We start from the raw sequence: 14541 nt of genomic DNA on the forward strand, positions 1-14541 counted from the left end.
ATTAATGAACTGCATTGTTTTCAGAAGCAGTAATAGCAATCAAGTTGTCATCCGATTGGTTTCAATCTGATCTGTCCAGTTCTGCTGTGGTCTTGCTAGTCATTGTCAAGAAGATCACACACTGCCTGCAGAGGCACAGCTACTACTTACGTGAGCAATTTTCAAAGCTGGTTTCTAAGATGGTGACTGTAACTAGGTGAGAATGATGGATGGTCAGAAATGCCCTGGGGAAGGCAACTCCTGGCATTGATCTGGAGTCAGGGAATACTGGAATGAGATGGGAGTAGATAAACATCATTCTGGGAATCAGCACTGTAATTACTCTGAAATGTTAGTATTTGACTAATTTAATATCTGGGAAGGGGTGGAATTTTAAACAAATCATACATAAAGTTATTTTTAAAGTCAACCACAAGGTCAGAAAGTGGTATGTTCATGAGCCAGCATGAAATTTAGCAATAGTGAACTTGTAATGAAAATTAGAAAATGCATACAAAAGCCGGTCCAAAATAAATAAGGGAATGAAGCTTCTGTGTTGACATTTACCAGCATTTGGGATTCAGTAATCATCTGCTTCTGAGTGGAACAATTATTTTAAAACAATTCATTCAGAGTAGATGAAATTATTATTGTAAGATTTATTTCTCCTCAGCACTAGTTTTCATCCATTGATATTTGTCTATGTATCTTCTTTTTCTTCACTAGTAATAAGTACTTCAATCATTACTAGGACAATTTTATCAATTTACTTATGCTACATATTAATTTCTGCAGGTGCTCAAACAGTCACACATGATTTCTCAAAGACAAGCTTTCTTTGTCAGTTTTTCCTGTACAGGTTATAGTGCACCTATCTAAAAGATATGCTTGCCAACATGAATCTTGGAGTACCATGGCCTTATAGCTAAAGAGAAGAAAAAGAGAAAAAAGATCTTCAACAAAGATCAGCATAGTCAGAGGGAATCCTATAACTCAGCCTGAGCCTCTTTCTTCTTTCATTCCAAGTCAGTTGTGTTATTTTAGGAACTTGGGAATGAAAGTTCTTTTCTCTCTGGCAATATCATACTTTCTGAGATGCTTCTTACTGAAAATTTAGCCACATGCATCTGCTGTAGAATTTTGATTGACTTAACTGTCTGTACTTCACATGCTTTTTCTCTTGTTTGAGCAATGTTCAATAGAGAGATGTATTCATATCACTAAAATAAGAAAGGCATTACAAGCTTTAAAAAAAGGAATAATCTGTTTTTATATGTATTAGGAAAAGCCCAGCTTCATTACTTGAAGTCAACCTTAGAAAAGAAAAAAAAATCTTTTTCTTTTTTTTTTTTTTGAGATTCTTCAAAAAAGAAAATTTGGAGTGAAACACAAGGAACATGATGCACAGTTACACATCAGCCTGGAATTTTTATTTTACATATCTCTGAATAAATTTTAAGCAATTCTTTATTGGTTATGATTGAGATGTGCCTCTGAGCTCCTAAAACAAGAGGAATATTTGTCTTGTTAAGAGAACTATCTGTAATTATTATCTTTGCTTTGAAAATATATCATCCTTTTGATGCTTGTGCCTTATGCTTGTGCCTTGAACTCTGGCACTGAGTATGCACTGTAGGCACTAGGCAAACATGCATTTATCCAGTTCAGCAATTTAATATATCAGAACAACATAGTAACCGTGGTCCTGTCCGCTGCTCTGTGATTTCCAGACAGAGCTATATGCAACCAAGGGAAGGATTTGGGTACTTGGATTCACAGCAACTGCTGCTTATCCCTCAGAAGAGACCAGGAATTTTAAATCCTGCTTTGTGGTCAGACCTGTCTTCCCCTTTCATGTCCCTTTCCTCTACATGACAGCCCATCTGGCCAGAATCTGGATTTTTAGGGACAGCAAATTGCAGTTGTCTGAGAAGCTTTGAGCTGACACTGGTGAAGCATGTGTATTGCTGCAATTGCTTTGTATCTCCTGTGAATATATTCCCGTTTTAACGATTAACAAACATTTGGCCAGAGCTATCTATTCCAGCATAGCATCAAGGCAATCAGGTGATATTTTTTTGCCTTCTCCTCAATGGTTGAGCAAGCACTTTTACCATGAGCACCTGCATGTTCAAATGAGGTGCATACTGTTGTCAAACCCGTATGTCTTTTTAGCCAACTGGGTAAGCTCAGTCAGGATTGCATCAGCTCCTTCAAAGCTTCTAAGGAGTTGAATTTTCAGTAACAAACATGGAGCCTATGTGACAAGTCACTTTTTTTCTCCCTCCAAATACTTTGACCTAATAGCTAATCATATTTTTTAATTAGACATTTTCATTTTCAAAATCTAAGAAACAAAACCCAAAAAGAGTATAAAAGGTGCTACCAAGAAATTGCGTTTTCAAAAATTCGTGTCTTTCCTTTGGAAGAAGCTTAATTTACTGCTTTTTTTAATTGTGTGTAACACATTAATCTTGAAATGCACATAAGGAAAGTTCAAAATGGGCAATAATAGTTTAGATGTTTTTCAGTTTACTTTCAGGTCTTGGAGAATAACTCGATTTTAAACTGCACAGGAAAATCAGCTCTGAACAACTAGCTGATTTATGAGGGCACCAAAAAGACCATTAATAAAAGTCCCCCAGTTTATGATGCAACTTACGGAACAAATAATAAGGGATTAAAAAAAAATTAATGAGGGAGAAAAATATTTACAGCCTCACACAAGTATGTTTGCAGAAAGTTGGTTCTGAACTCATACAAGTTCAAAGACAGAACCTAGTGTCCCTAAGGCTACGTGAGTGTCTCTATGAAACTAAACTTGCATAAAAAAGTCAGATCTTAGGTATATAGTTGTGTTGTACATGCTTTTATGTGTCTGAGGCTTTGGTTTTCTCAGCAGCAAACTTGGTTTTCTGCTCATGCATCACTCTCAAGCAGCCAAGGGTGTTTTGTAGGCTGCTACTATGCAAGGGAGTCTAGTTTTCCAACAACTTGTTGGTAAGTGAATATGGAACAGAGAACTGTTCCCATTTTTCCTAAGTCTTATTTTGCCTCTACAGAACAAAACCTGCCAAAACTTATTTTTACATGAGGAAGCTGGCAATATTTAAAACATAAAAAAGATTTGGTTCATTAATTGCAAGTGTTTTGACTTTAATGATCTTTGAAGCAAGCTGTGATTTTGGGTGGAGACGAGAAGATCCAGCTAGCCTGCCAATAGACAAAATTTCTTGAAGTGTAAAAAAAAAAAAATTCTTCATTTCCACATTTGAAAGGGATGTTCAAATGCGGACACTTGAAATTGAATTACTATTTTTTTAATTGTAGTGGATCAAGAAGTAAGAAGGGGGATTATAATTAATGCTAATCAAAACTTCTCTGTGTTAAAGAGATCTTTTCAAACAAAACCGGATTTGTTCTTTGGTGGAGTTGCAAAACTGGATGATAAAGATATCTCTGTAAACATAATATTCTTAGATTAAGATGTGAATGTTGTTGAACCTGTCTTGGGGTATGGAATAGAACTGATCATCCCTTGCATTTCCCCTAGTTTTATTTTCTATTACTCTATGATGCTATGATTTTTTGAAAAATGTTTGAAATAGAATTGTCTGAAAGTTTAATTAAACATCAAAACCAATGAAGAATGGACTAATATAAACTAATAAGTGAGTGACAGATCTTAAAAAAACAAATCCATCAATAGGAAATCTTTAGTGAATGGAATAGTTTTTGCACATATAGTCTAGAAGTGATTCTGTCTAGAGACTACTGCACTGTACATATTTCATCAAAGAGTAACAGGGAAGTACAAACTCATTTTTGAATGTGGATGAAGATTGTTGGGCTATTAAATAAATATAAAGACAGGGCAATGATACAGAGGGATCTAGCATCATTGGTTATCTGGCCCATTCAAATAATTTTGATATACCCAGCTGCAAAACGGTCTAGCAGTGTATGCTAAAAACAAAGACTTTGCCAAAGTATTTAGGGGTTGTGTTCAAGAAATGAATGAAGATAAGCACTCCACAAACTACTGTGTTCATGCTAAATTTCTGAATTATTCAAGAACAGATTTTACAGTTACTTTTTGGAATTATGGAGGTTACAGATGAAGATTTTATGGACCAAAGAATCTACATTACTTCTTTAAATCACTTCCAGCTCTCCTTTTCTATGATTCTTGTTTTATGCAAGTAGAATAGACAGCAGAAGACAGGAAATGACTTTACAATTTATAAACTCATTGTTTATAGTGTAGTGAGTTTAATTCTGCAATACATCTTACATAGAAAGTAGATCTGTTCTGTGCAATAGACTGCTAATTGAACCTTCCTTGATCTATAAATCCAGATTGCATGGCAAAACATTTTACAGAGATAGAGCCTCAAGTCTCAAAAGCAACTAGGAACTCTTGCCTGTAGGAACTACCTCAGAGGAGTATTTTCTACATTTGAAGTATGGAAAATAGTGCACAGTAGAAGTCCCCTTAATCTGGAGAAGTCTGTCAAGACAGACATAGTCAAGTGAGAAATGAGCTACAGTGCTAGTTAGAGCTGCGGAGATGGTTAATCACCTGAACAAACTGTCCAGGGAAGTGGTGACCCCTGCAGTTCTTGAGGTCTCCAAATCAAATTATGGGCTTGATACAAACTTATTGGGCAATGCGAAGACCTCTGGCCTGTGGTGTGAGAAGACTTGGCTAGGACACCTTTCTGACTATTAAATGTGGCACTCGCAGAATTTGTTCAAGCATCACTTGCCAGCGTGGAGTCATTGACGTTTCACAAGCTGAGCCCTCAGCCCCCATCTGCTCTGCTGACCCCCTTGGTCAGCAGAGCAGGACCTGGCCAAACCCGGAGCACGCCTTTCCATGCTGGAGGCAATGCAAGGGTGTTGCACTGCTTTCTGAGTGTTATCTAATGAAAAATTTGATCTTCATGTAAATCGCTGAGTTATGCAAAGCATTTGAATACTTTGAGGCAACCAGTAGAGACAGTTTTTCCTCTCCATTTTTTTTTCTTAACTGCTATAAAAAGTTCACAATTTTAAAATGCCAAAGCAGTTTTGATTGAAGGAATTGAAGAAATCATGTATATAATTTATTTAGTTCTAAAAGCTAAAACAAAAAAAAATGTATAATTTCTGGGCTCAAGATTTTGTAGAACAAAAATAAAATCCCCCTCATGAAAATTCATCCTGTGTCCAAAATAGAGGCACTATGTGAAGAAGTTTTTAGCCATCTTAAGGAAATAGTGGTTTGTGTTAGCGATATAGAGATATAAGACTAAAATATACTCTCTCACTTGCTCTCACTCCATATGTCTGTATGCATATATATCTATGTATGTGTGTATAAAGGAAAGAATGTATAGAGACTTTGTATGCAAGGTATATGATTTGATCCAAAATACTTATTCTCTGTCTCCCTGCACAGCCTTGATGGCTTTAGGATGTGCTCGGCAGCTGCAGAAACTACTGTATACCCCAAATTATACAGCTGCTGCCGGTGTTGTAGTTGAGAGCACTGTAGCCTTTTAGTGGCAATGTTAAATGTGCTACAGACAGCTACATCGTAATTGCTTCTGTTATGAGACAGAGCATTATTTCATCTGGAAGCTTTTGGCTTATGGCTACACTCGCTTCCATTTAATCATCCTTTTACCTCTGTGACATGTTACAGCAAAGCAAGAATGAAGCAAAGTGATTTCTCTCCCCTTCCCCCGTTCCCAGGCAGACTAAGTCTTCAGGCAACAGGGATCTCAAACAAAGGTTGCATGTTTTTAGCACCATCCCATGACACGCACCTGTGTTACACACACACCTGCGTTCACTTTTTTTTTTCAGCTGCATATGCTGTGGCTAGATAAATACATCTACATTTCTTCCTCTCACAGGAGTGGTATTTCACCATGCTGTCCTACCTACTATCATGTAATATAACCGCAAAGTAAGACCAGAGAATAAAATGCCTTTTATTAAGTTCTGGGATGATGTATCAACTTTGTCCTGGAAAAAATAATAATAATAATAATTGCACAGACTGTATATTTGTTTGTAAGCACTGAGTCTTCACTGATCGGAATGTTGGAAAAAAGGGGATCCAGCTTCTTTTTTTTTTTTTTCCCATTCCTCTTAAGAATGCAGACTTTATTTGCTGAATCTTAATTCAAGACAAATTTTCCAATAAGACTAATGTGTATTTTGCTAAAGAAAAGATTGGAGAATTTGGAATATTTTGATGTGAGATCTGTTGCCTCACCTGTGAAATGCAGCCAATTCCATAGCAGTGTTTTGGATTTGCCTTCTGTTAATGTGTTTTGAAGCTATGAGATCAGCAATGGTCACATGAAAAACAGTCTGAACAATGTGGAAAGAGCTGTGAGCTAAAATTTCTTTTGTATGACCTGACCCGGGAAATGCTGACCTCCTGCATCCGTTCTTTTTTTGACTGACAAGTAAATGTTCAGTTTGGATAGGACCCAAAGTCCTGAATGAATACATGTATTGGCAGGAACATCCATGGAAACTAGTTTATTTAAGAAACTATTAGAAAACATTTGCCAAGAGCAAATTTTTAATATATTGGCCTCAAACATATGCACCAGGAAATCCGGATTATAATCAGCCAAATAGCTAACAAATATATAATATATTATTTAAGCAAATAGTCCTAGCAGTTTTGGTTGCATTGTACTCTCAGAAAGGTCATAAAGTGATCTACCAAGCAGAAATTATTCACACGAATAAACATGAAAAAATGGCAAACCTATCCAAAGAATGAAAAAATAAAGAAATGTGTATTTTTTGAAGTAAACAGATACCTTAGTCATTATTAGCAGTTATTCAGTCCTTCCAAGAAGTTTGGGGAGGGGGAGGAGGTTGTTTGTTTTTTTTCTTTTTGCTGTTTTTTTTTTGTTCTTCATAGCACAGGCATTACTTTAGGGAAATTAATTTGTTTCTTATCTTGTTCTGTTCAGTGAATAGACTCTACAGTTATGGAAGGTCCTCAAGACCTTGCAGATCATCAAAAAGTTTTTGTTGTTGCAGTCACCATATCTGATCTCTCTCAGGTATTGTGGTAGCAAAATTAATTCCTGAATTAGCAAGCCATGGATCTAATAAAGGCCCAAACATAGCTGTTCTGTGTATAGTGTGGCTAACCAAATTTGTTATTAACAATCAACTCAAATATTCACTGGGGAATGGACCCTGTTTTTGGGTGGCAAGTCAATGGAGCTTAAATGATGACATCCTGAGCATCCTAAGTTAACTATATTTGCCACAGCTTCTCATCAGTAATTCTCACGCAGCTGAACAGAGGCAGAACAATTGGTTCCAGCAGCACAAAGACAGAACAACCTGATTTATGCATTGAATGTGAGAGAGCAGTGTTACAGAAATTTGCCAGGGTGGTGATGTCTTTCTGCTCATAAGCCTGGTGCATCCTCAGGTCAGGAAAGAAAGCCTTGCCAAAACCTTACAGCTTCAAAATGGGGCTATTGGTGATTTGTAAGTGATTAAAGCAAAGCTGAGAATGGCTGTTACTCTGCTGCAGGTCAGCAGTCAGCTGCTGCTTCAGCCAATCGTTGCCTGATGTCCAGGCTGTTCATCACTTCAGACATTTTGTTCCTCTAGGTATCACCTCAAGCGGAGGTCTGAGAGCTGGCGAACGTAGGTACAAATAAATTTCTCTGTGTTTCTGAGACTTCTTGTTCCTTTTGCTTCCTTTGCTCCCGATAGCTCTGACTCGTATTTTGCCTTCTTGTCTAGACAGGAAAAATTCAGAGTTTTCACCCCCAACTCTCACCTAGGTTTGCTCCCATAGTTCTGTGACAGGCCAGAAATCTATGATTTCATATCAGAAATCTATGATTTCTTTTCTACCCTTTTTTTTTTTTTTTTGGCCATCTTTCGATTATCATCGTGGTCTTTTAACATCCATGAACATGGGACATCCTTGGCAGGCAGTGCCACAGGTCATCCCAAAATCATCCTGCAATTCCTGCTTTCCTTCATTTTCAGCTTCTCTTCCCATGTCTTCTTAGTGGATCATATCAAACAAAGAGCTGCTGCTGTCCTCATCATGGCTGGGCTCTTCAGCTGAACAGTGCATAGTTGTAGGGCACAGGAAGGTCTGCTAAGATGGGCAAGGACTCTGAAACTGTGCAAATGGATACGGGCAATTATAAGCAAAAAAAAAACATTTTTGGAGTGGTATTGAAAATCCTTATGTGAACTGCCAAGAACTATAGACCATTAAAATCTTATTGCACTCTGTGTGTAAGGAACACTAGTTTAGACTTGCCTTTTCTATTATAAATACAATTGGTTTTTTGTAGTATAAAATTCACATGCAAAAAGAACTGCTTCACTGCCCATCCTTCCCTTGTTGGGAAGGAATAAGATGAACAAACAAATGGCATATGTCAGGCACATCGCTTCATGCACTGCTGAAATGCTTTTAGATACTCTGGTGCCTTCTGCTAGGATCTTTGTAGAATTAAATATGAATGATTTTTGGATAGTTTTGTGACATCTGAAATTATGTATAAATTATGTGAAGCCAGATGAATGTGATATGCATTAGAATAAGCATTTATTTTCCTTAGCGATGTGCTTGTGTTTTGAGGAAACAACTCTTTCATCTGTCTGTGTTGCAAATGACTGGTTGAGGTAAGCCTTGGGTTTTGGTAGTAATGCTATTTATATTCTCTGAGCAACAGTAATTGCTAGGCAGCTCTTTTAGAGATAATATACATCCCCTCTTGTATAAATGGCATATACAGTAGTCTTACTGGCATCACTGGAACCAGGCAGCCTGCCCGCTGCTGACAGGACAGAATGGCAGTGTCTCAGGCTGACCAAAACTGCAAACATCTTTATGAGAAAAAAGTTCCCAATTTCAGTGTTATTTTCCCTTTGCATGATTTTTTACCTATTTCACTTGTAAGATTTCTTTTCCTTATTCCCATTCTCAATATTTTGCCTGACCACTTTACATAAATTTTCTGAGGATATCAGTATTTATTTTAAAAGATCACTTTTTGTTGGTTTGTTGTCAGATGCCACTGTGTTCTTTTGATAAGAAAAAAGAATCCACACATTGTCTCTTCAAATTCATAGGTATTCAGATATCTTAAAAATCTCTCACCCATTTCAGGGGGATTAGGAATAGGACCAGCATTTTTACAGTCGATTTCCTGAGTATGTTTGAATTAAACAGCTGTAATCCTTTCTCAAACCAGAAGGTGGCAAGCACTCTTAAAGGATGAGCTATATTAAAATAAGACAGGCTCCCTTCTGATAAAATCTCAGTCACTATTGTCCTCTGCTTAAGATTTAGCCTTGAGTTTTCCAGACAGGGATTTGTGTTTAACAGTATCCAGTAAATCACAGGACAAGACTAAAAATAGAAGCATGGAAGATTTTAAACATACCTTCCAGTTTAATTAAAGCAAAGACATCCTTGAGACAAAAATAGAAAATAAATTTGCAAAAATGTGCAGAAAATAAAGCTGACCAGAATAAATAAATAAATAAATAAAAGGAATTTCCACTGCTCTTTTAAGGAGGGGACTCCTAAAAGACATAGTTTGGCTGACAAGCACAGCCTCCAGAGAAACTCAGGACACCTGGAGCTAAATCTGCCACACAGCCAATGCCCTTAGGCAAATCTGGATTAACCTATGGAATGTTAAGTGAGGCTTTCTGTGGATTTTCCCAGAAAGAAAACTGCACCAAAATCAATCCCTGGTTTCTATAGGAAAATACATTTTAGAGCAAATCTTGTTTCTAGTATTTCCTAGTTTTCAGCTACCTGCACAATTTTTAACTAATCTGGCAGCTTTAGAAAGCAAAGTCATTTTGTGCGCAGATAGCACTAGTAGAGAGATAATGTCTTTCAGAGTGCAAAGTAAAGATGTTGGTAAGAGATTTCCTCCCTTTCACATTTTTCTCAAGAATTTCAGTTAAATTTCAGTCTGTAACTTAGCTGAGGGAACAAGTTGCCAGACTGTACTGTGTATGAGTGTCTGGAAGGTATCTTTAGGGATGCATCTGTCTGTATCCCTAAAGATGTTCTATAAGGAAACTAATATACCCTCCATTTAGAAGCGCTTATGCCATGGCTGAATTTTAGCAATGGGGCTACATGTTGTTAGTTTCGTTATCTCTTTGACAACCTATTTTTCTAAGACAATGTTTAATGAGTTGGTGTAAAATAGTTTTAAGATCACAGATATCATTTTGGGCTTTTTTTTTCTTTGCTGATGAGGTTGGATGATTTGACATTGGTCAACTAACCAATCTGTCTCTAGAAATGCTTGAACAGTTTGTCTCTCTTTTTTTTTTTTTTTTTTTTTTTTTGCTGAAAGAGTTTTGGGTTTCTAGTTTCTTGAGGGTATCACAATAAAGAAAGAAATTAAATAGGAGAAGATACAAGTGGATTTTAGGAAGGACAGCGACTCTCTCTCTGCACTCCAGTGCACTCTAACCATGATGATCTGGCCTGTATGCGGAACCTAAGTCCACCTAGGATTTGCAATATTTAGGGTATATAGACATGTCCATCTGATACCTCCAGTCGCTCAACTCATGACAAGAGAGTACCTGCTGCATCTAACAGGCACACATCATATGAAGTGCATCAGTCCAGGTGGCCTGGTAGGCCTGAGTGCATCCTGCTCATAACTGTGCCTTGGAGACTGGAATAACTAAAGCACATTTCACCCCTTATCCTACCCAGGCTGCAATCCTGGCACTGTTTGTGACTCTGAACTCAGCAGTGAAAAGGTACATGTTTACTGAGCTTCTGGGTCAGGAGAGCTCAGAGTCCAAAGTCCTGCTGCTCTCTGCAACTTGGTGCTAACCTGCTGACCTGGTAATGAACACGCTGACAGCAGGAGGAAAGCAGGGGGATGCAGTACAGTCACAGAAGAAACTTATGCATATAGAGGAAGTTTCAGGTAAATATGTTTTAATTGGAGCATCATTCAGCCTTTTGGATGCTTACTGAATACTAAGCCAGACTTAGCAAGGTATTTCTTTGCCAACCATCACATACATTAAAGTTTGCACAGAAGGAAGGAAGAAAATCCTAGGGGAATCGTAAGTGGAAGAGACACTGAATCAGAGTTTAAAAGGTGGGCTGTATCATTAATTCTGCCTCTGTTTGCTCTGTTTTCCAGGGCAGAAGAATGTTATTGTCCACTCATTCCTGCTTCTGCTTTATCTGGCCAGCAGTTTTGATGGGTGTCTATGCAGAACCATTAGGCTACCTCTCTGTGCTAGTGAACTTTGGGAAAGATCTGTTTCCACAGCATGGAGCATTGTTCCAAAGCAATGTGCTCTTTAAAGCTATCCAAAAATTTCTTATGTAAAAGGAAAAAGCAGCTGCCATACAACCAATGCTGACTTTGTAAGGACCTTGGCAAGACTTTGCAAATGATGGAAAAATTCATATAAAAATGGATTTGCAGTGGAGGTGAAAGGATTTAGGTGACCTTGTCATGAAAGGGCAAGAAAGGAGGGTCAGTAGGGACAAACTCACATTTTAATATTCTCATATTTTCCATTTTCTTTTCTGTTTTGTTTCTTTGCCTTCAAAGTGGTGGGCTTTGTCTTTCCATTAAAAATTAAGCTATATTTTAATGCTAAAAAAAATAGATAAATAATGTGAAAACAGAATAGGTTCATCTAGATAAAAATCTTATATATTTTGTTTTCTGCTTGGCTCCACATCTTTAAACTCTACCAGGTCAACACAGCCAACATTTCTCTCCTGGCTGTTAATTACTAGACCATTATTTATTTAGTTCTACATTTATATATAAGGATGGGTCTGAACCTTCTTCCAGCCATTAGTATATCCCAATACAGTTTGACATTGTGCTATGATTCTACTGTGTCACACCAACCTTAACACTTTTGAACAGCCCATGCCTTGGGCTTTAATGATATAAAGAAAAATCTGAGGTAAGTTAGAAAGCAGCCCATCTCAGCACTGTCTGAAGACAGTGTCTAGGTGGTCCCAGTGACCATTGTCTCCAATTGGAAAAAGTGGACTTTCAGCTCTCTTCAAATTTTTTCAGATTTCCACCCTTTTGGGGATGAAGAATGAAAGAGAGAGGGATACAAATCTGAATGTGCATGCAAATGCAGTGAAAAGTAGCACCCCAGGTGGCATCTCCTTCTTTTTAGCCCAGACTGAAATGGCCCCCGCAGCTACTCTGTCTTTGGCAGCTGTTCAGTGGATTGCAGCTGAAGATGCTCATGTGAACCTGTGGGAATCAAAACTGCCAAGTTCCTCATAGCTTCACTTGGTTCAGTCTCATCTTTATTTAATGCTCTTCTCTCCCCTGCTGTGGCTTGGTGCAGCTCTTCTCTGCAACTTCCATTAGGCTGCACAGGCAAGAAGTGTCCCATACCTAGGGAAAGGATGAACCTCTTCCATGGCAGCTTCCCTGTTGACTGGGTCAGACTTGAGCTTCAATCTGGGAATAAGGTGCAAGTGGATGGTCAAAAATGACCTAGGAACTTGGTGAGAGAAAAAGCACAGCAGGAAAGGAGGCAGTCGCTGCTCGCTGCTCGTTCCCGTACCAAGAAAACTTGTTCAATTTCTTGGTGTAATATGAGCTTACTATCCATATAGCTACTGAGGCAGAATCAATATTGCATTGGGTTCTCTTTAACTTTTGGGTGAAATATGCATACTCCTGTCTCCATTAAGAAAATGGTATTTTATTTCTCCAATCTACAGACGTGCATATTTATCACTACATTTGCAAGCATGGACAAGGAAGCCCAATTTCAACAATTGCCAGTCCAAGGGAAAATTAACCAAAAAGAGGGGTTTTCTTCTAAAGGCAAACAACAACAAAATATGTCTTGACAAGGTAATTGAAAGAGCCTCATCACTTTTAATAAAAGTTAAAGCGATCGTATTCTAAGGAAGTTAATTATATCACTTAATTATTACTGTCTAATGAATTAATTTCATTTGTAGTCAGTGGAGAGGTGACCCACCTTAGAAGCCCACTGTGAAGCTTTTCATTATTTTTTAAAGGACTTTGGTTTGGATATTTACTCAATTTTGCCTTTATACTTTTACAAGCATATGTAAGATCAGAGAGTTTAGTTCTACTTTTTAATGCTTTTTTATTTTAGGAAGAATTTCTTAATGGTCAGCATAATCATATGAATATTGCAAAGTGAACTAGATGCCCTTCTAAAATGTCCAAAATATTGTTTTTATAGTATTATACTCTTGCCTCAGATATAGCAATCACCGATTAAATTGGAATTTCCTAGCATTTTTTTTTCTCTAAAAGTACTATTACTTTGATACTTGCATTGAGAAAAGGTTATTTTTTCACTCTTTTTTTCGCTTAAAAATATTATAAAAGCTTTGATACAGAAGAATTGAAAGAAGCTTCTTCACTATTAAGTGCCATTTTTAACTTTCAAAGTAGCACTCTCTCCTTTGGTGTTACTTAAAAGTAAAGATGCTGCTTTCAAAAGCATCTTGTCCAGCACTTTCTGATTATTTTTAAGCTCTTCACCTATTAGAGAATTGCTCTGTGATCTGAAAAGTAGCAAATTTTTCACTTTTTACTGCTTTTTCCTAATAAAAAGTTTGAATGGGCACTTTTCTAGCTAAAATCCCTCTGGGTAAAATTCTCCCTTCTACTGGGTTCTAAATGCAACTTTTTTTTTTCTTTTTTCCCTTTTTCTTCTTCATAGGACATTAGGCCAAAAGTTTTTTCAATTGAATGGCATATACAGTCTCATCCTTTATGGTCCACATGATAGCTGTAATCTAGGCACAGTTGGAGTTGAGACAGCTAGATCCATCTGTGCCCTTTCTGGCCAGATATTTCACTTCTATAGCTACTCAACACCAACCAGAGCTGTTTTCAAATTAAAACAGTACTATTGTAATCTAAAGTTGCGTACAGCTTTGAGTCATGGCTGAAATCTTTATATCCAGGGAATATTTCCTATAAAAAATTGTGTAGTAACAATGAACGTTAGAGAGAGAATTATCCATCTCCTGAACAGGGACTGGCAAAAGAGAGCTGCTCTGACTTGCTTAAAATAGTCAAAGTACATTTGAAAGTTCATTTGCTTTCCTTAACATGCAGGCAGGGATATTTTCCTGCCACTCTCCTTTTTCATGGTGAGTGTGACGAGTGGAAAGTTTCGGGTTGGTGCTTATGCACATGCTGGCAGTGTATAAAAACAAATCTCTGCAGTCTCTGCACTGATAGACAGTGGCTCACAAAGCTGAGCTTCTGGTCTAAACCACCTGGAATTTTAGCTTGCAGCCTCCAAAGGATCTGGTTGATCCTTTTTATTTGTTTACAGAAAGCAATGTCAAATATCACTCAGCTTAAATGTTCGCTTGCTGAAATCAACACAGGCTCAACAAGGTTTTAGGCTCTCTTTGTTGATATAGAAAACTCTGCAACATTTCACAGTTCCCTATGATGAGCATGTGACATATTATTGCTAATACAACTTTCCATCCTACCATCTTCTGTTCAGTGGGTTGCA

Source organism: Tinamus guttatus, unplaced genomic scaffold (genome assembly GCF_059628265.1).
Source record: "Tinamus guttatus ecotype Peru unplaced genomic scaffold, ASM5962826v1 Tinamus_guttatus_pri_ptg000314l, whole genome shotgun sequence".
NCBI classification, from domain to species: domain Eukaryota; kingdom Metazoa; phylum Chordata; class Aves; order Tinamiformes; family Tinamidae; genus Tinamus; species Tinamus guttatus.